This window comes from Canis lupus, chromosome X (assembly GCF_003254725.2).
Source record: "Canis lupus dingo isolate Sandy chromosome X, ASM325472v2, whole genome shotgun sequence".
NCBI classification, from domain to species: Eukaryota; Metazoa; Chordata; class Mammalia; order Carnivora; family Canidae; genus Canis; species Canis lupus.
In genome coordinates this window covers 44,112,432-44,139,724 of record NC_064281.1, presented here as the reverse complement: position 1 = coordinate 44,139,724, position 27,293 = coordinate 44,112,432, and the positions used below count along the sequence as shown (strand labels likewise).

The 27,293-nt window shown below is 37.3% G+C and overlaps 1 pseudogene; it reads left to right on the top strand.

Moving 5' to 3' along the window:
- Positions 1-280: 280 nt before the first annotated feature.
- LOC112673204 (dynactin subunit 6-like) overlaps positions 281-27,293 on the top strand; it is a 45,338-nt pseudogene continuing 18,325 nt past the window's right edge.

Sequence of the window (27,293 nt, the reverse complement as noted above, 5' to 3'; positions counted from 1 at the left end):
TTGTGCAAGCTTTTTTTTTTTTAAATCTTAGGAATATGTGGGATTTCTTATTTATTTGTTTGCTTACTTACTTATTTATGAGAGATACACACAGAGAGAGAGGTAGAGACATAGGCAGATGGAAGAGGCTCCCCGTGGGGAGCCCGATGCAACTCTTGATCCCAGGACCCATATCACGCCCTAAGCTCAAGGCAGATGTCCAACCACTGAACCACCCAGGCGTCCCAATATGTGAGATTTCTGAAGCTGCTTGATGACACTAGGAGTTATGTGTACCCTCATGGGGACTAGTATCCCAGAGCCTCTGCCTGTCAGCACACGTTATCCTATCGGTAAGTAAATTATTTTCTCTACTAATCTTGTTTGGTATCCCTTTCTAATGCTTTGGGGAAAGCTTCAGGGAGTGAATTATATCAGACTGCAGCTACCGTAAACTATGTTTGCACTATGTACCAGATTCTGTGCTAGATGTGTCACCAAATTCTGCATTATCCTAACAAATTTGGAATGTAGCTCATATGATGCCGATTCAATAAGCTAGGACTCAGAAAGGTCAGATAACTACAAATTAAGGTGTGCCACTCAGAATCTAGTCAGACTATGGTTTTCTGTGCAACATGTTATGAATAACTGCTCAAATATTAATTTTTATTTTTTTATTTTTTGAAACATTTTTATTGGCGTAAACTTGCCAAGACATAGCATAAAACCCAGTGCTCATCCCGCCAAGTGCCCCCTCACTGCCCATCACCCAGTCACCCCAACCCCCCGCCAACCTCCCTTTCCACTACCCCTTGTTCGTTGCCCAGAGTTAGGTGTCTCTCATGTTTTGTCCTCCTCACTGATATTTTCACTCATTTTCTCTCCTTTCCCCTTTATTCCATTTCACTATTTTTATATGCCCCAAATGAGTGAGACCATATAATGTTTGTCCGTCTCCGATTGCCTTATTTCACTCCGCATAATACCCTCCAGTTCTATCCACGTCGAAGCAAATGGTGGGTATTTGTCATTTCTAATGGATGAGTAATATTCCATTGTATACATAGACCACATCTTCTTTATCCATTCATCTTTCGATGGACACCGAGGCTCCTTCCACAGCTTGGCTATTGTGGACATTGCTGCTATAAACATAGGGTGAAGGTGTCCCGGCATTTCACTGCATCTGTATCTTTGGGGTAAATCCCCAGCAGTGCAATTGCTGGGTCGAAGGGCAGATCTATTTTTAACTCTTTGAGGAACCTTCACACAGTTTTCCAGAGTGGCTGCACCAGTTCACATTCCCACCAACAGTGCAAGAGGGTTCACCTTTCTCCACATCCTCTCCAACATTTGTTGTTTCCTGTCTTGTTAATTTTCACCATTCTCCCTGGTGTGAGGTGGTATCTCATTGAGGTTTTAATTAATATTTCCCTGATGGCAAGTGATGCGAAGCATTTTCTCATGTGCTTCTTGGCCAGGACTACGTCTTCCTCTGTGAAATTTCTGTTCATGTCTTTTGCCCATTTCATGATTGGATTGTTTGTTTCTTTGCTGTTAAGCTCTTTATAGATCTTGGAAACTAGCCCTTTATCGGATACGTCATTTGCAAATATCTTCTCCCATTCTGTAGGTTGTCTTTTTAGTTTTTTTCACTGTTTCTTTTGCTGTGCAGAAGCTTTTTAGCTTGATGAAGTCCCAATAGTTCATTTTTGCTTTTGTTTCCCTTACCTTCATAGATGTATCTTGCAAGAAGTTGCTGTGGCCAAGTTCAAAAATGGTGTTGCCTGTGTTCTCCTCTAGGATTCTGATGGATTCTTGTCTCACATGTAGATCTTTCATCCATTTTGAGTTTGTCTTTGTGTATGGTGTAAGAGAATGGTCTAGTTTCATTCTTCTGCATGTGGATGTCCAATTTTCCCAGCACCATTTATTGAAGAGACTGTCTTTTTTCCAGTCGATAGTCTTTCCTGCTTTGTCGAATATTAGTTGACCATAAAGCTGAGAGTACAATTCTGGATTCTCTATGTTCCATTAATCTATGTGTCTGTTTTTGTGCCTGTACCACACTGTCTTGATGACCACAACCTTGTAGTACAACCTGAAACCTGGCATTATGATGCCCCCAGCTATGGTATTCTTTTTCAATATTCCCCTGGCTGTTTGGGGTCTTTTCTGATTCCACACAAATCTTAAGATGATTTGTTCTAACTCTCTGAAGAAAGTCCATGGTATTTTGATAGGGATTGCATTAAATGTATAATTTCCCCTGGGTAACATTGACATTTTCACAATATTAATTCTTCCAATCCATGAGCATGGAATATTTTTCCATCTCTTTGTGTCTTCCTAATTTCTTTCAGAAGTGTTCTGTAGTTTTTAAAGTATACATACTTTACCTCATTGGTTAGGTTCATTCCTAGGTATCTTATTCCTTTGGGTGCAATTGTAAATGGGATTGACTCCTTAATTTCTCTTTCTTCAGTCTCGTGGTTAGTGTATAGAAATGCCACTGACATCTGGGTATTGATTTTGTATCCTGCCACACTGCCGAATTGCTGTATGAGTTCTAGGAATCTTGGGGTGGAGTCTTTTGGGTTTTCTATGTACAGTATCATGTCATCTGCAAAGAGGGAGAGTTTGACTTCTTCTTTGCCAATTTGGATTTATTTATTTATTTATTTATTTATTTATTTATTTATTTACTTACTTATTTATTTTTGTTGCCTGATTAGTGAGGCTAGGACTTCTAGTCCTATATTGAATAGCAATGGTGAGAGTGCACATCCCTGTTGTGTTCCTAATCTTACAGAAAGGCTCCCAGTGTTTCCCCCTTGAGAATGATATTTGTTGTGGTCTTTTCATAGATGGCTTTTAAGATGCTGAGGAATGTTCCCTCTATCCCTACACTCTGAAGAGTTTTGATCAGGAATGCATGCAGTATTTGGTCAAATGCTTTCTCGGCATCTATTGAGAGGATCATATGGTTCTTGTTTTTACTCTTTATGAAATGATCAATCACATTGATTGCTTTATTGAACCAGCCTTGCATCCCGGGGATAAATCCCACTTGGTCATGGTGAATAATATTCTTAATGTATTGTTGGATCCTATTGGCTAGTATTTTGTTGCGAATTTTTGCAACTGTGTTCATCAGGGATATTGGTCTACAATTCTCCTTTGTGGTGGGGTCTTTGTCTCGTTTTGGAATTAAGGTGATGCTGGACTCATAGAATGAGTTTGGAAGTACTCCATCTTTATCTTTCCCAACAGTTTTAGTAGAATAGGTATGGTTCCTTCTTTAAACATTTGATAGAATTCCCCTGGGAAGCCATCTGGACCTGGACTTTTGTGTCTTGGCAGGTTTTTGATGACTGCTTCAATTTCCTCCCTGGTTATTAGCCTGTTCAGTTTTTCTATTTCTTCCTGTTCCCGTTTTGCTAGTTTGTGGTTTTCCAAAAATATGCCCATTTCTTCTAGATTGCCTAATTTATTGGCATAAAGCTGCTCATAATACGTTTTTAAAATAATTTGTATTTCCTTGGCATTGGTGGTGATCTCTCCTTTTTCATTCGTGATTTTATTAACTTGAGTCTTTTTTCTTTTGTTTTAATAAGGCTGGCTAATGGTTTATCTATCTTATTAATTCTATCAAAGAACCAACTCCTGGTTTTGTTGATCTGTTCCGTAGTTCTTCTGGTCTGAATTTCATTAAATTTTGCTCAAATCTTTATTAACTCTCTCCTTCTGTTCGGTGTAGGATCTATTTGCTTTTTTTTCTCTAGCTCCTTTAGGTGCAAGGTTAGCTTTTGTATTTGAGTTCTTTCCAGTTTTTGGATGGTTGCTTGCATTGAGATGTATTTCCCCCTCAGGACTGCTTTTGCTGTATTCCAAATATTTTGAATGGTTGTATCTTCATTCTCATTAGTTTCCATGAATCTTTTCAATTCTTCACTAATTTCCTGGTTGACCCTTTCATCTTTTAGCAGGATGGTCTTTAACCTCCACGTGTTTGAAATCTTTCCAAATTTCTTCTTGTGATTGAGTTCTAGTTTCAAAGCATTATGGTCTGAAAATATGCAGGGGACCATCCTAATCTTTTGGTATCAGTTAAGATCTGATTTGTGACCCAGTATGTGGTCTATTCTGGAGAAAGTTCCATGTGCACTCGAGAAGAATGTGTATTCAGTTGCGTTTGGATGTAAAGTTCTGTAGATATCTGTGAAATCCATCTGGTCCAGTGTATCCTTTAAAGCTCTTGTTTCTTTGGACATGTTGTGCTTAGATGATCTATGAATTGCTGAAAGCACCGTGTTCAATTCTCCCAGTATTAGTGTATTATTTTCTAAGTATTTCTTAACTTTGATTATTAATTGATTGATATACTGGCAGCTCCCACATTCAGGGCATAAATATTCATGATTGTTAGGTCCTCTTATTGGATATGTCCTTTAAGTATGATATAGTGTCCCTCTTCATCTCTTACTACAATCTTTGGGATAAACTTTAATTTATCTGATATGAGGATGGCTACCCCTGCTTTCTTTTGAGGACCATTTGAATGGTAAATCGTTCTCTAACCTTTCATTTTCAGGCTGGAGGTGTCCTAAGGTCTCAAATGAATCTCTTATAGACAGCAAATTGATGGGTCTTGCTTTTTTATCCAGTCTGAAACCCTGTGTCTTTTGATGGGGTCATTAAGCCCATTCACGTTCAGAGTTACTGTTAAAAGATATGAATTTAGTGCCGTCATAATACCTATTCTGTCCTTGTTTTTTGGATCGTTTCCTTGGACTTCGTATTTCTTTTATAGAATCCTCCTTAATATTTCTTGTAGAGCTGGTTTGGTGGTCACATATTCCTTCAGTTTCTGCCTATCTTGGAAGCTCTTTATCTCTCCTTCTATTCTGAATGACAGCCTTGCTGTATAAAGTATTCTTGGTTGCATGTTCTTCTCATTTAGGACCCTGAATATATCCTGCCATCCCTTTCTGGCCCACCAGGTCTCTGTGGAGAGGTCTGATGTTAACCTAATACTTCTTGGGGGATCCCTAGCTGGCTCAGTGGTTTAGCGCCTGGCTTTGGCCCAGGGCGCGATCCTGGAGTCCTGGGATCGAGTCCCCTGTCGGGCTCCCTGCATGGGGCCTGCTTCTCCCTCTGCCTGTGTCTCATCTCTCTCTCTCTCTCTCTCTCTCTCTCTCTTTCTCTCTCTCTCTCTCTCATAAATAAATGGAATCTTAAAAAAAAGAATAAAAAAAAACACAACCAAAAACTTAATACTTCTCCCCATGAAGGTTAGGGATCTCTTGTCTCTTGCTGCTTTAAGGATCTTCTCTTTACTTTGGAATTTGCAAGTTTCACTATGAAATGTCTGGGTGTTGAATGGTTTTTATTGATTTTAGGGGGGTATATCTCTATCTCCTGAATATGAATGCCTGTTTCCCTCCCCAAGTTAGGGAAGTTCTCAGCTATGATTTTTTCAAATACACTTTCTGGTCCTTTGTCCCTTTCGGCGTCCTCTGGAACCCCAATTAAATATAGATTTTTCCTTCTGAAGCTGTCATTTATTTCCCTTAACCTATCCTCATGATCTTTTAATTGTTTTTATCTTTTTTTCCTCAGCTTCCTTCCTTACCATCAACTTGTCTTCTGTGTCACTCCCTCATTCTTCTACCTCGCTAACCCTTGTTGTTAGGACCTCCAGTTTGGATTGCATCTCATTTAATTAATTTTAAATTTTGGTCTGATTAGATATAAATGTTGCAGTCATGATGTCTCTTGAATCCTTTATGCTTTTTTCCAGAGCCACCGGTAGCTTTATAATTGTGCTTCTGAATTGGCTTTCTGACATTGAATTATAATCCAAATTATGATTAATAATTGCCACCAAAATATTCCCAAAAGTATAGATCACAATTTTATTTACCATAGTATTTTGAACTGTTTTCATTGAGAGAGTTGGTCTAAGCAATATAATTTTCTATAATTCTAGAAATGTAAATCTGTGATCTAAATTTTAATTACTATGTTACATACTGCAGGTTGGTTAAAATAGCAAAAATATGATAATTTTCTTATTTTGAAATTTCTCTTATTTTCTATAAGTCTTATGTATTCATTTTAGTATTAGAAAATAATTTTTTTATTTTTAATTTTTTGGCTTTTTAGGTTTTTATTTTAATTCCAGTTAGTTAAAATACATTGTTCTATTAGTTTCTGGAATATACTTGTCCGTGATGAGAACCAGGTGGTGTATGGAATTGCTGAATCACTATAAATGTTCTTTTTCAAATAAATAAATTTATAAGTATTTATTCAGCATCTCTAAAGTATGTAGATATATTTAAACAGAATAGGTCGGATGTATACACACACTGACATATACATGCATATACATTGACACAATCTGAATTCTATTAGATGTTTTGCTGCCAAAGGAGTTTTATTAAAATCTTTGTAGAGAAGGAACTTATTACAGCATTCATGATAACTATAAAAATTGAAATCAAAAAGTACCTAAGAATTAGAGACCTTCATATTTTTTGACTTGGGTGGTTACATTTGTACTTACTTTGCATTAATTCATTGTTTTGTGCACTTCCTGTGATGTAGGAAAGATGTTGAGGTTCAGAGCCAATGACCAAGAAGGAATTCTTCAGAAGTCTTTGGTACAAAAAGGTGGTTTTATTAAAGCACAGAGACAGGACCCCTGGGCAGAGATAGCTGCACTGGGATAATAAAGAGTGGCCCATAATATACATTCAAGTTGGGAGGGGGTTAGGGATAGCATAAGTCTATAGCAAATTTTGGAAGCAAGGTTTCCAGAACCCTGAGGGAGCTAGCTATTTTTTAGGAAAATCTCATTTATTACTGTCTAATAAAACCTTAGTCATGAGACCCTTCAGATGTGTATTGGTGGATCATACGCCTGGGGGGTGATTGCCAACAAGTATCTTGTGGGTTGAGATAAGGGAAATTTCTAAAGGAATTTTTTTTATATGTTAGGGTAGACTTTTAAAATCCTGGGGGTGGGTAGGGATAATGTTAAGCTAAGATTGTCTTTTGCCCTTAGCAAAGCATTGACATCAAGGCAGCTGAGTTCCTAGAGGAATGTCACTGTGCTGTTTCAAGGACTTGTCAGTGTGCTGTAAGTAGTAAGGAAATTTAATTTTTTTTGTCTTTGTTTTTCACTTCACTTATGTGTGTTATCCCCCACCACCAAGAAGAAAGAAAACCAGGAAGAACTAAATTAAATTAACACTGTTCATATATGGAGGTAGAAAGAGGGAGATTTTTTTCCTTTTTTAATTTATTTTAATTTTTTTCTCTAATATTGATCCCTCATCTAGAGGGGGAAGAGTACTGTCTTGATTTGCCTTTCTGAAAAAAAAAAAACTTGGACCATGGCAAGAGCATTACTGATAATATAAAAAGCCACACAGAAAAGCTGAAAGTTCATCTTTGCTTTGTCTTTCAATTTTGTCCACAGTGAGTGGTGCCATTATGAACTTTACTTTGCTCACCACAACCTCTTCCATGAAAGTTCTGATTACATGATTTTTACAGTATTTTTTAAGTTTTTATTTAAGTTACAGTTAGCTAACATACAATGTAATATTAATTTCAAGTGTACAATACAGTGATTCAGTACTTCCATACATCACCTAGTGCTCATCATAAGTGCATTCCTTAATCCCCATCACCTATATCACCCCCTTCCATTTCCCCTCTGGTAACCATCAGTTTGTTCTCTATAGTTAACAGTCTATTTCAAATAAAATCTAAAAAGTGGGGTAGTGAGCACGTGGGTGGCTCAGTTGGTTAAGCAGCTGCCTTCAGCTCAGGTCATGATCCCAGGGTCCTGGGATCAAACCCCTTAGCAGGATCTCTGCTCAGCAGAGAGTTGGCTTCTCCCTCTCCCTCTGCTCCTTCTCCTGGTTCATTCTCTCTCTCTCTCAAATAAATAAATAAAATCTTAAGAAAAGAGTCTGTTTCTTGGTTTGAAATATATAAACTACTAAGACTGAAATAGTAAGAAATAGAAAATCTGAACAAACAGCAAATAAATTGAATCAGTAATCAAAAAACTCCCAAGAAACAAAAGTCCAGGACCACATGGAATCACAGGGGAATTCTATCAAATATTTAAAGAAGAGTTAAACTATTCTTTCTCAAACTATTCTTCTCAAACTATTCAAAAAAATAGAAATGGAAGGAAAACTTCCGGGATCCCTGGGTGGCGCAGCGGTTTGGTGCCTGCCTTTGGCCCAGGGCGCGATCCTGGAGACCCGGGATCGAATCCCACATCAGGCTCCCGGTGCATGGAGCCTGCTTCTCCCTCTGCCTGTGTCTCTGCCTCTCTCTCTCTCTCTCTCTGTGACTATCATAAATAAATAAAAAAAAAATTAAAAAAAAAAAAGGAAGGAAAACTTCCAGAATCATTCTATGAGGCCACTATTATCCTGATATCAAAACTGGATAAAGACTCTACTGAAAGAGAACTACAGGCCAATATCTGTGATGAACATGGATGCAAAAATTCTCAATAAAATGCTAACAAACCAAATCCAACAATACATTTTTAAAAATCATTCACCACTATGAAGTGGGATTTATTCTGGACTGCAAAGGTATTTCAATATTCACAAATCAATCAACATGACACACCACATAATAAAAGAAAGGATAAGAACCATATGATCTTTTCTAATAGATAAAGAAAAAGCATTTGACAAAGTACAACATCCATTCATGATTTTATAAAAACCTCAACAAAATAGGTTTAGAGGGAACATACCTCAACATAATAAGGGCCATATATGAAAAACCCACAGCTAATATCAACCTCAATGGGGAAAAAATGAAAACTTTTCCTCTATGGTCAGGAACAAGACAGAGGTGACCATTCTAATCACCATTATTCAACATAGTATTGGAAGTCCTAGCTTCAGCAGACAACAAAAAGAAATGAAAGGCATCCAAATCAGCAAAGAAATAAAACTTTCATTATTTGCAGGTGATATGATATTCTATATAGTAAATCTAAAGGATGCCACCAAAAAACTGCTAGAACCGATACACGAATTCAGTAAAGTCACAGGATACAAAATCAATGTACAGAAATCTGTTGCGTTTCTATACACCAATAATGAAGCAGCAGAAAGAGAAATGGAGTAATCAACCCCATTTATAATTGCACAAAAAAGTAAGATAGCTAGGATTAAACCTAACCAAAGAGCTAAAAGACATGTAGTCTGAAAACTATAAAGTATTTTTAAAATTTGATTTTATCATCATAAGGACACTTGACAAGATCTATCCTCTGAACAAAATTTGAAGTGTATAATGCATTATTGTTGATTATAAGTAGAATGTTTCAGATGAGATCTTTAATTTATTCATCTTACTTGACTGAAACTTTATGCCTGTTGATTAATAACTCCCCTGTTTTCCCTTCCCCTTACCCCGGCAACCATAATTCCAGTCTTTGATTCTATGAATTTGACTACTTTAGACAACTCATGTAAGTGGAATCTTGCAGTATTCGTCTTTCTGTGACTGGCTTATTTCAATTAGCATAATGTCCTCAGGTTTTCTCCATGTTGTCACATACTGCAGAATTTTCTTTTGAGATCTATCACATTTTCTTTATTCATTTATCTGTGGATAGACATGTATGTTGTTTTACACTTGGCAATGAATATAAGAGTGCTGATATGTTTTTGAGATCCTGGTTTCAATTATTTCAGATAAATAATCAGAAACAGGATACTGGATCATATGGTAGTTTTATTTTTATTTTTTTGTAGAGCCACCATATTATTTTCCATAGTGGCTTTTTCTTCTTTTCTACAAATAATATTCTGTTCTTTTTCTATGCTTCTAAAATATTGGTTTATCTTTTTAATAACTAGAAATAAGAAAGTACAACAAAAGCAAAAATTTAGAAATAAAACAATGTGTGACTTCCAATATTTATATATTTCATAGATCACATATAAGGTTTAGCCTTACTGGGGGACTTACTCAAACATAATAGTGACTATTGTTATAAGTTTAAAGTAGTATAGAAGGGCAGCCCTGGTGGCGCAGCGGTTTAGCGCCGCCTGCAGCCAGCCCATGGCGTGATCATGGAGACCCGGGATTGAGTCCCATGTCGGGCTCCCTGCTTGGAGCCTGCTTCTTCTTCTGCCTGTGTCTCTGCCCCTCTCTCTCTCGCTCTGTATCTCTCATGAGTAAATAAAATAAAATCTTAAAAAATAAAGTAGTATAGAAGAATCTTTGATTAAGTTGGTGGTGGTAGGTAATGATGATATTGTATTTCTCTCAAATCTTATAGTAGTACCCAAGGAATATGTTTCCCTGATAAAACCTTCTGACTGCATTCTGTGGATTTCAAAAAATAGTGTGTTACCAAGACAAAGAACATTATTTGTGCACATGTAGCACACTTGTGTGTTATATAATGCCATATATATGCAAATACACATAAAGGTATCTTCAAAGTGTATTAGAATTTTAAAAAGGGTAATCAAGACCAGAGCTACTAATATTATAAGCTTAATCAGCTGTGGTAAACTCTTGGCCAATATTACACCTGTTCTCCACAAGATTCTTGAAGTAGATAAGAGCATGTACATTTTATAGCACTGAGGCTCAATGATATTAAGTGACTTGTCCTCAGTTACATAGCATAATCTCACTAAATCCAAAGACTATCCTGGCTGTTCTGACACGTTCCCATCTCAAGTCAGCCTTTTCTCAGAAATTCTGACTCCTCCAGAATATTCTAGCATAAAGATATTTATGGAAAGTGACCATTACTGGCCTTAACTGTCACTCTGCTCTGAGTTTGACTAAAGAAAAATTGCCAGCACACAGGTTATTTCTATGGCCCATCCACTCACATAGTTTGCTTCAGCTTCATCAGGTTTGGGAGCTGTAACATAGACGATGATTATGTGAGTCTAAGGAACTTGGATATGTCCTGGGTCAGTTCTGTGGTTGCTCTAGGGTCTGTTCCAGGGAATCACATTGCTCTCTGCCAAGGAGGTAGAGAGGCCTTCATCAAATACACATTTCTACTCTAAAATCCATAAAATTTTTCTTTAAGGCACAAATGACAAGAGGTAAAATCCTGTGCCCTGCTATTTGCAATCTGTGTGGACCTGGGTAAGACATTTAGTTGTTGGGAGGAAAGTTTTTTCCTCTAATTTAGGTTTAAATAGTCAAGGCCTGTAAATTAGATGGCAATAAATAGATTAACAGGAGAAAATGCATGCATAAGTGGGAGCACTCAGTAATGAGTAACTCAATGAATAGCCAGAAACAAAGGTATATATACCAACTTAACAAAAGGGAGAGAGGTTAGGACTTCAGTGGGAAATTCATGCAAGGTTCTGTCAGGTTTTTTGATGCTAATGACAATGGTTAGTCCATCTCCTTCTAGGCTCAACATTTCCATGTGTGTGTGAGTATGTGTGTGTGTGTTTTATTTTTGGAGAGGGGGTTATAGAAGCTGAATTCATACCTTCTGGTACTAATGGTCAGTTCTCCTTTAATCAGGAAAATTCCTGGGAGGGACAGGTCAATAGCAGTTGTATTTTTGGTAGATTCTACTTAAATTTAAATGTTTCTATGACTGCTGTTTATTCAGATATTTTCTATTTAAAATCACCTTTATGCCACTTTAGTGGATTGCTAATTCCTTCATAGGTATTCTGAACCTATTTTCTCATCTGTCATGTGTGTGTGGGGGACATCTGCTTTGCAGATTGGATCTGAAAATTTCATGGAATAATATACATAAAATACCTGACATGGTGGAGGGAGGGTGCCAATAAATGATATCATTCCTCTCCCTCTTCCTCTTACTGCATATTCTATCTCTTGGCTTTGATTACCAGCCCTAGACCCATTATTTGTTGAATCCTGTCTCACCTTAAATCACTGCTGTCTCAAGTTTTCTTGATCTATCTACTCAGCTTCTGAAAACACAGGAAAGATTTTTGTGAACACACAGGCAGAGTTCCTGCTCACAGCTTCAACTTGGAAAGAAATTTCCTCATTACACAATTCACCATAATTTACCTACTTAAAACCCAAGGACATTTAGTGGGTGCCTACCATGAGCTGAGTTCTGTATCTTCCCTTATCTCCTACAGTTCTTGCAGCCCATAGCTCACTGTCCCTGCCTCCCTCCAGAAACCTCTATCTTCCAGGCTCCATCTCCTCCTCCAGTTCTTTGTACAAGGAGGACAAGTTCCTTCTCTCTTTCAGGCCTCTATCTGCATTCTCATACCCAGAAACTAGATCACAAAGAGCCCTTCTCAGATGGTCACTCCTTAATAGTTCTCAGGAAGGTGTAAATAACAATTGCTTTATGTTCTCAGAAAGACTTAAAAATATCCATTTTCCTCTGTTCTAGTATGCTTCAATGTTAGATGCACAGGCAGTGAGCCAGAGGACCTGGGGAATGGCCTGTGGAATGAGAAATTGCTGAAAGTATGAAGAAGAGATGGCCTGAAAACCAGAGGGCTGAATCAGTGAGAAAAGGGGGAAAGGGATCAGGAGGAAGCACTTAGGAATAATTGGGAAACTGCCACAGTGTACTCCAAGTGGGCTTTAGCACCCAAAAAACTTGAGTCAGAGTTTTTGTTTTTCCCTTTGTCTTTTGTGTCTTTGTGTGACCCTAGACTATTCCTAACTTCTTTGAGCCTTAATCTCATCTGTGGTAATGGGAAAAATATTTTGTAGAAGCGCTATCATAATGATTGAAAGAGAGAAGATATATAAAGTACTTAGTATAATGCATATCACCAGGTTATTATTACTTGTACTGAATCTTAATTTCATTTTAAAATATTTTATAACATTATGTTGTGTTCTTAGTTTTTAATCTTAGAGCTATGATTCATTTTAAAAGATATTTTTCTTTCAACAAAACAAAAACATATTAAGTAAAAGTACAGACTGTGCACAGATAAAGTAAAAACCATTAAGAGTGACACTAGAATGATTGAGATCAAGGAAAGTTGCAGTAAATTCTTACATGTACTATTAAATACTAGTTACCATGTGGAATGCCAAAGATAATGAGTCAGATATTTTTGTCTTCAAAAATTCACATCTTATTAGAAGGGTTTGCTTCATATCTATACATAAAAGCAAAATAACTGGTGCCTACATCAATAATATCTTTGGTGCTATGTCCACATTGGGCAAATGATTTTCTTATCAATGTTACTTACAAAATAGTGATTAACTCAAAATTTACTGGTGCTTAACAGGATTTAGACAGTAAACTGGATGCTGAATTTACAAAAACCAGTGAAATAGGCTCCCTAATTTCAAGGGTCTCTTGGTCTAGTTGGGCAAACATATTCATTTGATGAATATTACCGAGTGAATACAATGTATCAGGGACTGTTCTAAAATTAATACCACCCAGGTAGCTAATAGTAGAGTCAGTCTTCAATTCTGGGTCTCTTGACTCCAACCTGCAATATGTTTCATTTCTAGCTACCAAAACATGTTCCATAGCTCTTTTGGCTCTACTTAAAATCTGTTAAAGTCTCTAAAAAACCTTTTTCTGGTACTTCCTCATATGGGAACCCTGGAGGTGAAAGGTTTGTCTAGCTATGACGGTTCAAGGCTCTGAGCTAGGTCTTTCATCTTCCCTTTCCCAGACAACAACTGTTTCTGAAGAACTGATCTCTTAGCACTAGACTTTACTAAGATGGCAGAAACATAGAGGCCACTGCAGCTTCATAACCCTTCATACTGGGTAAAATATCTGCCTTCCATAGAAGGGCCCAATATTGTGGTTCTCACTTCCCAAGCTCTCTGCTCCTTCTTAACACACACAAAAGTCAGGATATCTACAAATGACCTGTTGGTTTTAGCACATTACTTATCTGAGTTTTGACTGACAGTGACCTTGCCCTTTATGGGGATGCTAAGGCTTGCTGTGTGCCTGGATTTTCAAAATGTGAATCCCTTTGAGGATAACTGTCTCATTGGGAATTATACATGCCACTACATATGGAATAAGTAAAGTGTTGCCATAATAAGCAGAAAAAGGATCAGCTTAGTGTCAAGCATACTTAAATGTAAAGTCCCATATCCAGCACTCACTAGCTATCTACCCTCTATCACTGATACCTATACAAATAATATATATAATATACAATAAATATATAATGAAATTATATATAATAGTATAATACACATAATTGGCTTACTATTACTTATACTGAAGCTTAATTTCATTAAGAATATTTTATAACATAATTTTGTATTCTTAGTTTTTAACCTTAGAGTTAAGTTTTATTTTAAAAGAGAATTTTTTTCAAAGAATGAAAACATCTGGGGCAGCCCAGGTGGCTCAGCACTTTAGCGCCGCCTTCAGCCCAGGGTGTGATCCTGGAGACCCGGGATTGGGATCAGTATCGAGTCCCATGTCAGGCTCCCTGCATGGAGACTGCTTCTCCCTCTGCCTGTGTCTCTGTCTCTGTCTCTCTCTCTCTCTGTCTCTCATGAATAAATAAATAAAATCTCTTAGAAAATTTTTAAAAAAGAATGAAAACATCTATATCTATATATTTGTAAATTTACATGGCACAGAATTGATAATGAAGAAAGGTTATGATTTATTTATCTGTGTATGTTTCTCCCCCCAATTCTTCTCTGAGCATCTTGAAGACAGGATTTCTATATGCTTCATCTCTGTGTTCTCCATACCTAGCGCAGTACCTAACATATACTTGGTGTTAGTGTATTCTAGTTAATCAAATACATTCTTGGTCTCTTACTCTGCAAGGTGATATGATTCCATTTGGAAGTTCTTTTCAAAGCTTATACCCACCAGTTCCATGGAAATTACTAAGATGCTTAGAGAGAATTCAGATTTTCCTATATTATAATTTTTAACTTGCTTATTTCTATTATTTCAAAGATTTTGGGGACGCCTAAGTGGCTCAATGGTTGAGCATCTACCTTTTGGTTCAGGGCATGATCCCAGCCTTGGGATCAAGTCTCACATCAGGCTCCCTGCGAGGAGCCTGCTTCTCCCTCTGCCTGTGTCTCTGCCTCTCTCTGTGTATCTCTCATGAATAAATAAATAAAATCTTAAAAAAGATTTTTATTTATTTGAGAGAGAGAGAGAGAACATGAGCAGGAGCAGAGGCAGACGGGGAGGGAGAAGCGGACTCCACACTGATCAGGGAGTCCGATGTGGGGCTTAATTCTAGGACCCTCGGATCATGACCTAAGCCGAAGGCAGATGTTTAACTGACTGAGCCACACAGATACCCCTAACTTGATTATTTTTATTTGAGGCTTTGATTCGAATGTGGCTAGATGCGGGCCAAATTTGTTTCTTCACATTCTACACTAGGCTGGGTAATAATACACCTAACATCACACAATATAGGCAATACAATAATATTATTATTACCCAAAATGTCATTGAATTCTTTGTGGACATGCAGAGTTTATCAAAATGGTTGCATGGACTCATGGCAAAACAAAATATTCTCTTTTTCTGAGTCACTTTATGAAGTTTTATGAATGCCAAGGGAACTGAGTTTCCAACTACTTAAACAGTTGGTCCAAGGTTACACAACTATTAACTGGTAGAAATGTGATTAGAATACAGATCTATACTAGGATAAAGGTCTAGATTATTAATTATATCATGCAGAAGAATAAAAAACAACACAGCATAAAAAAAAAAAAACACAGCAAACACAGTTCGGGGAATCTAGTGTTTTTAAGCAGGTGAGGATCATATCCAAGCTGTAAACTCTATGTGCCACTAAAAATGCCATAATAAAAAACCAGCAGTCAATGAAATAATTCTTTATATAAGTCATGATGGTAGTGCTAAGGATCTAGAAAAACTTGAACTCAAATCCTAACTCCACTCCAACTTTTGGTTTCCATTTATATAATTGGCATTAATAGCAAGATGTTATGAGAATTAAGGAAGAGGAAATGCTTAACCTGGGGCCTAGTGCATAGACTTGTTCTTTACCAATGTTGGATGACCCATTCCTTTTCTTTGATCCTAGGCAATGTTAAGCATTAACCCCTTTAACCATAGATAAAATTTCTGTTACAAAAGCAAATGTGATGATTGCTCTTGTCTCTCTCCTTGTTGGTGAAGATAAAAGATGGGAGTTAAAGTTCAAATAATTAGGAAATAATACTTAAGCAATATTAATGAAATATTTAATAATTGTAAATCCAAACATTGGAATGCTATGCTCTTAAAAATGATTTTACTATTCTTTTTTATTTTATTTTCCTGTATATTTTTATTGGAGTTCAATTTGCCAACATATAGTACTATTCTTTTTTTAAAAGATTTTATTTATTTTTTCGTGAGAGACACAGAGACATAGGCAGAGGGAGAAGCAGGCTCCTCGAAGGGAGCCTCATGTGGGACTCAATCCCCGGATCCCAGGATCACAACCTGAGCCAAAGGCAGACACTCAACCACTGAGCCAACCAGATTTTCTATTCTTAAATTATATATTCTTTCAATGTTATTCTAATAGGGGCATATTAACATGGTTATGTTGAGTTCCACTGGGATTGTATTAAGTCTGTAAGTGAAATGTATAAATCTAGAGAAATATGTATAGGATCTATGTGTGGAAAACTACAAAACTCTGATGAAAAATCAAAGAACTAAATAAATGGTGAAATATTCCATATATACATATAGGAAAATTCAATAGTCCAGACATCTGTTCTTCCCAATTTGATTTATGGATTCAATGTAATTCTAATCAAAGTAAGAGTAAGTTATTTTGCAGATATTGAAAACATGATTTTATATTTATGTTCAAAGACAAAAAATAAGAATTGTCAACACAATATTGAAGAAAAAAGAAGTTGGAGGGCTGGTACTATCTAACTTCAAATCTTCCCATAAACCTACAGTAATCAAGACAGTATAGTATTGGAAAAATAATTAAAAGAGATATATGGAACAGAAGAGAGCCAAGAAATACACCCATAAAAATATACAAAAATGATCTTTGATTAAGGAGCAAAGGTAATTTAATGGAAAAATACAGTCTTCTCAACAAATGGTGTTAGAACAACTGGACATCCACTTTCAAACTAAATAAATGTAGACAAGACCTTACATCTTTCACAAAAACTAACCTAAACTGGACCATAGATCTAAAAGCAAAACACAAGGCTATGAAACTCTCAGAAGATAACATAGGAAAAATCTGGGTGACCTTGGGTTTGGAAATCATATTTTAGATACAATACCAAATGTGCAATCTATGAAAGAAAAAACTAATAACTTAGAGTCAGTTAAAATTAAACACATGTGCTCTGCAAAACACTTTTTTCTTTTTAAAAAGTTTTTATTTAAATTCCAGTTAGTTAACATACAGTGTAATATTAGTTTCAGGTGTATAATATAGTGATTTAACACTTATATATATCACCCAGTGTTCATCACAAGTGTACTCCTTAAATCCCATCACCTATTTAATCTATCCCCCACCACCTAGCCCCCTACTCTGGTAATAATCAGTTTTGCTCTCTATAGTAAAGAATCTGTTTCTTGGTTTGCCTCTCTCTCCTTTTCCCCCTATGATTATTATATTTCTTAAATTCTACACTTGAGTGAAATCATATGGTATTTGTCTTTCTCTAACTTATTTTGCTTAGCATAATACTCTCTAGCTCCATCCATGATATTACAAATGGCAAGATTTCATTCTTTTTGATAGCTGAGTAATATTCCATTGTGTACATATATACCACATCTTTATCCATTCATCAATCGATGGATACTTGGGCTGTTTCCATAATTTGGCCATTGTAAATAATACTGCTACAAACATTGGGGTGCATGTATACTTTTGAGTTAGTATTTTTATATTCTTTGTGTAAATACTTAGTAGTATACTTGCTGGATTGTAGCATAGTTCTTTTTGCAAAACTCACTCTTAAGAGAATTCAAAGACAAACCAGAGGCTGGGAGAAAATCTTTGCAAAATACATATCCAAATAAAGGTCTGGCATCTAAAACATACAGAGAAAAAACTCAACAAGAACAAAACAAACAACCTAATTAAATATAGGCAAAAGATATGAACAAATATCTCACCAAACAAGAGATACAGATGGCAAATAAGCATGTGAAAAGATGCTCAACATTATAGTTCTTTAGCGAACTGCAAATTAAAATAACAATGGGAAACCACTACAAACTTATCAAAATGTCAAAAATCCAAAACACTGCCAAATGCTGGCAAGGATGTGGAACAACAGGAATTCTCATCCATTACCAGTGAGAATGGGAATGCAAAATAGTACAGCCAATTTGGAAAATAGTTTGGCAATTTCTCACAAAACTACACATTACCATATAACATGATCGATCAATTAAACTCCTTGACATTTGCCCAAATGAGATGAAGATAATATCTATACAGGAGAGATGCTAGGAAGATAGTGGCGCAGAAGGATCCTAAGCTTGCCTCATCCTACAGATACGACTAGGTAACACTCACATCAGCATAAATAAACCAGAATATGAACTGAAGAGTGGCAGAACAAATTCTGCAACTAAAAGTACAGAACAGGTCACATTAAAGAAGGTAGAAGGGTGAAGACATGGTCTGGGAGCAAATCTGCAGGATCTGCTCTAGGAGAGCCCTGAGGGCAATAGAATGCTGAGTTCCCACCCTTGAAGAGACAGTAGGACAAACAGCTCACAGAGATACAGACTGGAAGTAGCAGTTTGAAACACAGTGGGGGCAGACAAGAGGGAGAATGATTTACTCATCTCAGAGTGTGATCCAGAGAATTAGGGATCAGGGGAGATCCCTCCAGGAACAAAGGAGCTGGCACATGCCATGTTCCTCCCCAACACACCCAGCATAAACACAAAGCCACCCGTGGGAACCAGCATGGTGCCTATACTCACTCCCTAACTTACACCAAAACCTGCTCCTCATGCTTCTGTGGATATACCCTTCCTAGTCATACTTGCCTCAGTTCCAGCACTGTGGACCCCTCCCCCAGAAGACCTGCATAAATCCCACCAACACTTAATCTCCTGATCCACATGTTTTATGAGAATTCAGTTCCAGTGGTGGTGGTGGCAGGTCTCACTTAGCAATCAGACTGGTGTATATCTTGTTAAAACACATGCCACCTTCACCAGGAAACAAACACAGCTCATAGTAGGCAAAGAGAGCCACAGAAGACAACTGGACTGAAGGAAAAACCAGCCAGAACTCTACAGAAGGCACACAATACACACAGGAGACACTCCCTGAAGTTCCAGGTCCTAGGGAACAGAGGATACTGCACTGCAGGGCAGAATAGGACCTATTTTTCATAAGGCCATTCCTTTCAAGAGCAAAAGACATAGCTGACTTTTCTAAAATAAAGAAACAGAAGTGGTAGACAAAATGAGGATACAGAGGAATATATCCTAAATGAAAGAACAGAACAAAATCACAGCAAGAGACCCAACCAAGATGGATAAAAGTAATACACCTGATAGAGAACTTAAAGTAATGGTCATAAAGATACGCACCAGACTTGATAAAGAGTGGAAGATATCAGTGAGAACTTAACAAAGAGATAAAAAAGAGCCAATCAGAGATGAAGAACACAATAAATGAAATTTAAAATACACTTGATAAAATAGATAGGAGGCTAGATGAAGCAAATGAATTAAATAATGACCTGGAAGACAGAGTAATAAAAACTAATCAAGCTGAGTGAATGAGAGGAATAATTATGCAAATGAAAAATAGTCTTAGTGAACTCAGTGACTCAAGCATAATTATATGCATATTGTAGGGATCCCAGAAGGCGAAGAGAAAGAAAAGGGGGAAGCAAATTTATTTGAAGAAATAATAGCTGAAAATCTCCCTAATCTGGGGAAGGAAATAGATATCAGGGTTCAGGAGGTACAGAGATTCCCAAAAAAAACAACACAAAAAGCTCCACACCAAGACACATAGTAACCAAAACGGCAAAAAACTAGTACTAAAGAAAAAATTTAAAAGCAGCAAGAGAGAAGAAGACACTTATATACAAGGGAAATCCTATAAGGCTATCAGCAAATCTTTCAGCAAACTTTGCAGGCCAGAAAGGAGTGGATGATATATTCAAAGTGCCAAAAGGGACAAATCTTCAGCCAAGAATACTTTATTCAGCAAAGTTATCATTCACAATAGAAGGAGAGACAAAGAGATTCTCAGACAAGCAAAAACTAAAGGAGTTCATGAGCATGAAACCAGCTCTATAAGAAATATTAAAGAGGACTCTTTGAGTGGATGGGGTGCCTGGGTGGCTCAGTTGGTTAAATGTCTGCCTTCGGCTCAGGTCATGATCCCGGGGTCCTGGGATTGATCCCCACATCAGGCTCCATGCTCAGTGGGGAATTTGCTTCTCCCTCTCCCTCTGCTCCCCCTCCTACTCATTCTTTCTCTCTCTCATAAATAAAAAAAAAAATCTGGGCAGCTTGGGTGGCTCAGTGGTTTAGCGCCTGCCTTCAGCCCAGGGTGTGATTCTGGAGACCCAGGATTGAGTCCCACCTCAGGCTCCCTGCATGGAGCCTGCTTCTCCCTCTGCCTGTGTCTGTGCCTCTCTCTCTGTGTGTGTCTCTCATGAATAAATAAAAATCTTAAAAAAAATAAAATCTTTAAAAAAGAAGACTCTGAGTGGGAAGGTAAGATCATAAGTTATAGTATAAAAATTTTATAAACCCCACAAAATCAGTAAAAATAAATATTTCTGTAAAAATTAGTCAAGGGATTCATAAAATAAAACAATGGAAAATATGACACCATATACCCAAAATGTGGGGATGAGATGAGTAAAGAATGGATTCAAACTTAAGTGACCATCAATTTAATATAGACTGCTACATGCAGAAGATGTTATATACAAAAACTTAATAGTAACCACAAATCTAAAACCAGTAATAGATAAGAAAAGAATAAAGAGAAAGAAACCAAGTATATCACTAAAGAAAGTTAAAAAAAACAAAAAAAAAACAAAATGTGAAAGAGAACAAGAGAAGAAAGGATCAAGGAAAAATTACAAAAGCACTGGTAAGACAAGTAACAAAATAGAAATAAAATAAAGATCTATCCATAAGTAATTCAAATGTAAATGAACTAGATGTTCCAATCAAAAGACATAGGGTGACAGAATGTATTTTAAAAACCAAGACCAATCTCTATGTTGCCTACAAGAGACTCATTTTAGACCTAAAGACATCTCCATATTGAAAGTGAGAGAATGGAGAAACATCTATTATGCAAATGGATGTCAAAAGAAAACGCAAGTAGCAATGCTTATGCTGGACAAAACAGACTTTAACATTAGGGCAGCCCGGGTGGCTCAGCGATTTAGCACCACCTTCCACCCAGGGTGTGATCTGGGAGACCTGGGATCAAGTCCCATGTTGGGCTCCCTGCATGGAGTCTGCTTCTCCCTTTGCCTGTGTCTCTGCCTCTCTCTGTTTGTGTCTCTCATGAGTAAATAAATAAAATCTTAAAAAAAAAGATTTTAACAAGAAATGAATTTATATTACTGTATAATAATAATAGGGACAATCCAAGATGATGTAACAATTGTAAATAGTTATGCACCCAACATAGGAGCACCCGAGTACATAAAACCATTGATAACAAACATAAAGGAAACAATTGATAGAAATACAATAATAATAGGAGACTTTAACACCACATATACATTGATGAATAGATCGTCCAAACAGAAAATCAGCCAGGAATCAGTGGCTTTGAGTGACACACTGGACCAGATGGATTTAACAGAAATATTCAGAACATTCTGCCCTAAAACAGAAGAATATACATTATTTTCAAGTGCGCATGGACCATTCTCCTAAATAGATCACATATTAGCCCCAAAAAACAAGTTTAAACAAATGAAGAAGATTGAAGTCATACCATGCATTTTTTTTTTTACCACAATGCTTTGAAACTAGAAATCAACCACAAGAAAAAATCTAAAAAGACCACAAATACATCACTTGGCAACAGGGAAATACAAATCAAAGACACAATGAGATATTACCTTATACCAGTTGGGATGGCTAAAGTTAAAAAGACAAGAAACAAATGTTGGCCAGGATGTGGAGAAAGGATAAACCTCTTGCATTGTTGGTGGGAATGCAAGCTGGTGCAGCCACTCTGGAAAACAGTGTGGAGTTTTTTCAAGAGTTTAAAAATAGAGCTACCCTACAACCCAGCAATTGCACTACTAGGTAATTACCCCAAAGATACAAATGTAGTGATCTGAAGGGGCACCTGCACCCCAATGTTTATAGCAGCAATGTTCACAATAGCCAAACTGTGGAAAGAATCGAGATGTCCATCAACAGATAATTGGATAAAGAAGATATAATTCTGCTCGATTTTTTTAAATTAACTGTCTTCTGCTGGGTGAAAGTTTTATTTGCTGTTCCTTCTCCAACTCTTTTAGGTGCAAGGTTACCTTTTGTATTTCAGTTCTTTCCAGTTTTTTGATGGATGCTTGTATTGCAAAGCATTTCCCCCTCAGGACTGCTTTTCTGTATCCCAAAGATTTTTCACTATGACCAAGTGGGATTTATCCCCGGGATGCAAGGCTGGTTCAACACTTGTAAAGCAATCAACGTGATAGATCATATCAACAGGAGAAAAAACAAGAACCATATGATCTTCTCAATAGATGCAGAGAAAGCATTTGACAAAATACAGCATCCATTCCTGATCAAAACTCTTCAGAGTGTAGGGATAGAGGAACATTCCTCAGCATCTTAAAAGCCATCTAGGAAAATACCACAGCAAATATAATTCTCAATGGGGAAACACTGGGAGCATTTCCCCTAAGATCAGGAACACGGCAGGGATGTCCACTCTCACCACTGCTATTCAACATAGGACTAGAAGTCCTAGCCTCAGCAATCAGGCAACAAAAAGAAATAAAAGGCATTCAAATTGGCAAAGAAGAAGTCAAACTCTCCCTCTTTGCAGATGACATGATATTCTACATAGAAAGCCCATAAGACTCCACCCCAAGATTGCTAGAACTCATACAGCAATTCGGCAGGGTGGCAGGATACAAATTAATGCCCAGAAATCAGTGGTATTTCTGTACACTAACAATGAGACTGAAGAAAGAGAAATTCAGGAGTCAATCCCATTGACAATTGCACCCAAAAGCATAAGATACCTAGGAATAAACCTAACCAAAGAGGTAAAGGATCTATACCCTAAAAACTACAGACCACTTCTGAAAGAAATTGAGGAAGACACAAAGAGATGGAAAAATATTACATGCTCATGGACTGGAAGAATTAATATTGTGAAAATGTCAATGTTACCCAGGGCAATTTACACATTAAAGCAATCCCTATCAAAATACCATGGACTTTCTTCAGAGAGTTGGAACAAATCATCTTAAGATTTGTGTGGAAGCAGAAAGGACCCCTATGGCCAAGAAGCAGATGAGAAAATGCTCTGCATCACTTGCCATCAGGGAAATACAAATCAAAACCACAATGAGATACTACCTCACACCAGTGAGAATGGGGAAAATTAACAAGGCAGTAAACAACAGATGTTGGAGAGGATGTGGAGAAAGGGGAACCCTCTTGCACTGGTGGTGGGAATGTGAGCTGGTGCAGCCACTCTGGAAAACTGTGTGGAGGTTCCTCAAAGAGTTAAAAATAGATCTGCCCTACCACCCAGCAATTGCACTGCTGGGGATTTACCCCAAAGATACAGATGCAATGAAACGCCTGGACACCTGCACCCTGATGTTTATAGCATCAATGTCCATCCACAATAGCCAAACTGTGGAAGGAGCCTCAGTGTCCATCGAACGATGAATGGATAAGGAAGATATGGTCTATTTATCAATGGAATATTACTCAGCCGTTAGAAACGGCAAATACCCACCATTTGCTTCATCGTGGATGGAACTGGAGGGTATTATGCTGAGTGAAATAAGTCAGTCGGAGAAGGACAAACATTATATGGTCTCATTCATTTGGGGAATATAAAAAATAGTGAAAGGGAATAAAGGGGAAAGGAGAAAAATGAGTGGGAAATATCAGGGAGGGAGACAGAATGAGAAATAAATAGAGACCCAGAGTTAGGAGAGATTCCTAACTCTGGGAAACGAACTAGGGGTGGTGGAAGGGGAGGTGGGCAGGGGGTGGGAGTGACTGGGTGATGGGCACTGAGGGGGGCACTTGATGGGATGAGCATTGGGTGCTATTCTATATGTTGGCAAATTGAACACCAATAAAAAATAAATTTATAAAAATTATAGAGGTATATTTTATTTAGGTTTACACTGACAAAACCAAGAATGTGAAATCAAAGATGAAAGTAAAGATGAAAGATGTACAAATGAATACCTCAACCTTAGCAAGGAATGGACAACTCTCCTCCATTTTGGGATTTTGGGATACTCCTTCTCTGTCAATTTCTCTGGCTCACTTTCCCTGTGCCACTACACAGTATTCCTTAGTATTCCCACTACAGTGTGTACCCATTTATATCTCAGCGTCTATGTTTGTTTTTATTTGTCTGCTTCCAACATACAGTTGTGAAATCTATGACTATGACAAACAATGTTTCATTGATCTTTGAATATCCAGGGTAAAGAACACTTGTGTAAATACCGTGGGCAGAACTATTTGCTGTCATAGTAAATATTTTATAGGCAACACAGATAGGAAAAATGCACACTTGTAATAAGGACTTGATATAGTGGATACTATTTTTGAGGTATAATTTCTATAACTTTTGAGATCAGCTTTCAAGCAAACTTTTTGTGTACTGTGAGGCTTTCTAGGATAATCTCATTAACAAAAATATTTTTAGCAGCCCACCTGCTATCTAGCAAAGTACCCATAAAGCCTGACTTTAGCACAGTGTTTTTAATAGCACCTCAGTTGTGCATGTCTTACAACTTTAAGCTTTACAAGATATACTCAAAACCCACGTATTTCTTAATATTTCCTATATATTGTATCATCTTTTACTCAACTCCATTTAAAGGAAATTTTATATCAGTAATGAAAATACAAAACATGCATTATATGCTATGGTAAACATTTAAAAAAATAAGTCCATGAGAGACAGGGGCCAGACCATGGCAGAGAAGGCTCAAAAGAGTAAAGATTCCTCCTGGAGCAGTTGTGTATGTAGAAAGTGAAACCTGGGGTGATATAACTACAGGACCTAGGACAGTGATTCACTCTAAAGCACAAATTATTGCAGAAGTCAGGCTAATAGTGGGTGAAGTAACCTATTTGAAGAACAGGTGCTTATCATAAATGCTTACCTTGATAATATCACCCCTAATGCTGATGATCCAGACCTGAAACCTATGATCATTGGCACCAATAATGATTTTGAAGTTGGCTGTTATTCCCAAGCCATGAAAAATGGGAAATCATAATGTTATTGTATCAAAAGCATATGTGGAATGAAATGTAATACTGACAAGTGGTTGCATCACTGTGGCTTGTTGCAATCTGAATACATTTGAGGTCATCCCTGAGAATACAGTGATTGATGGTGCAGACTGAGCAACCACAGCCTGAGATAATACAGCTGGATTTCATGATGAAAATCTTGCCAAACTAAGACCACCTAAAGAAGACTATGAAAGGGAGCTCAACTCCAGTAACATGGAAGACAACAGTGAGATACCACCTATGGACTTGGTAATAAAATAACCCTAGAAAGTTAAACCAGTTAAATAAACACATGGTGAGATAGTATCAGTTTATCAAGACTTCCAGTGGCTTTGGAAGAACATACTTGGGACTCACCACCTGGGCTCTAATTGCAAGCTTAACTGAACTACCTTTTGATTTTCTAATATAGCCTCTACACTATAATTCAGGGAAAGGAGGAACACTAAATGAGAGCACTAGAATTCCATTCTGCACATAATAAATTTAGAGAAATTTCTTATTTATACATTAGTCTTGTATGAATTTACTTTGTATAGCTCAGCCCCCAAGTCAGTCAATTTAGTCTATGAGTCCTTAATATTCTGATAAAATAGTTTCTGACCCTTTAGAACAAAGAACAAATCAAAGCCCAGATGATGTATTTTGCAATCTTCACTCTGTGGGACTTCTCCATAGCAAGGCTATCAGCCTTCTTTTACTAACAATTTCTGTCATACTGAGACTGAACCTAAACTTCATAACAGACATTCTAGGCAGTTAAGCTAAGTAGTAGGACAAACCCTGACATGCTGGTGACAGAAAAAGTAGCAACTGGAAGGAAGAAGAAAGAAACCATTTTATCATAGCATCTTACTGCAATGTGGTGATAGCTCTTGGGGCAAGATGATAGATTTTCATTGGTTGAATAGTATCAAGTTTAGAAAGGGTACTTTACACTACTCTCTTATTAATCAATGAACACACACTATAGTAATTATGCTGTGTAGAAAATTCCCCAAAATGTGGCAGCTTAATACTATAAACATTTACTATATTACACAGTTTCTGCAGCTCAAATCTGGGAAAGGCTTAGCTGGTACTCCTGGCTCAGTGTATCTCATGAGGGTTTTTTTTTTTTTTTTGGTAATTTTTTTATTGGAGTTCGATTTGACAACATAGTGTAACACCCAGTGCTCATACCGTCAACTGACGCCTTCAGTGCCTGTCACCCACTCACCCTATCCCTTCGCCCACCTCCATTTCCACCACCCCTTGTTCGTTTCCCAGAGTTAGGAGTCTCTCATGTTCTGTCACCCTCTCTGATATTTCCCACTCATTTTCTCTCCTTTCCCCTTTAATCCCCTTCACTATTTTTTACATTCCCCAAATGAATGAGACTATATAATGTTTGTCCATCTCTGACTGACTTACTTCACTCAGCATAATACCCTCCAGTTCTATCCACATTGAAGTAAATGGTGGGTATTTGTCGTTTCTAATGGCTGAGTAATATTCCATTGTATACATAGACCACATCTTCTTTATCCATTCATCTTTCGATGGACACCAAGGCTACTTCCACAGCTTGGCTATTGTGGACATTGCTGCTATAAACATTGGGGTGCAGGTGTCTCGGTCATTCACTGCATCAGTATCTTTGGGCTAAATCCCCAGCAGTGCAATGCTGGGTTGTAAGGTAACTCTATTTGTAAATCTTTGAGGAACCTCCACACAGTTTACCAGAATGGCTATATCAGTTCACTTATCCACCACCAGTGCAAGAGGGTTCCCCTTTCTCCACATACTCTCCAACATTTGTGGTTTCCTG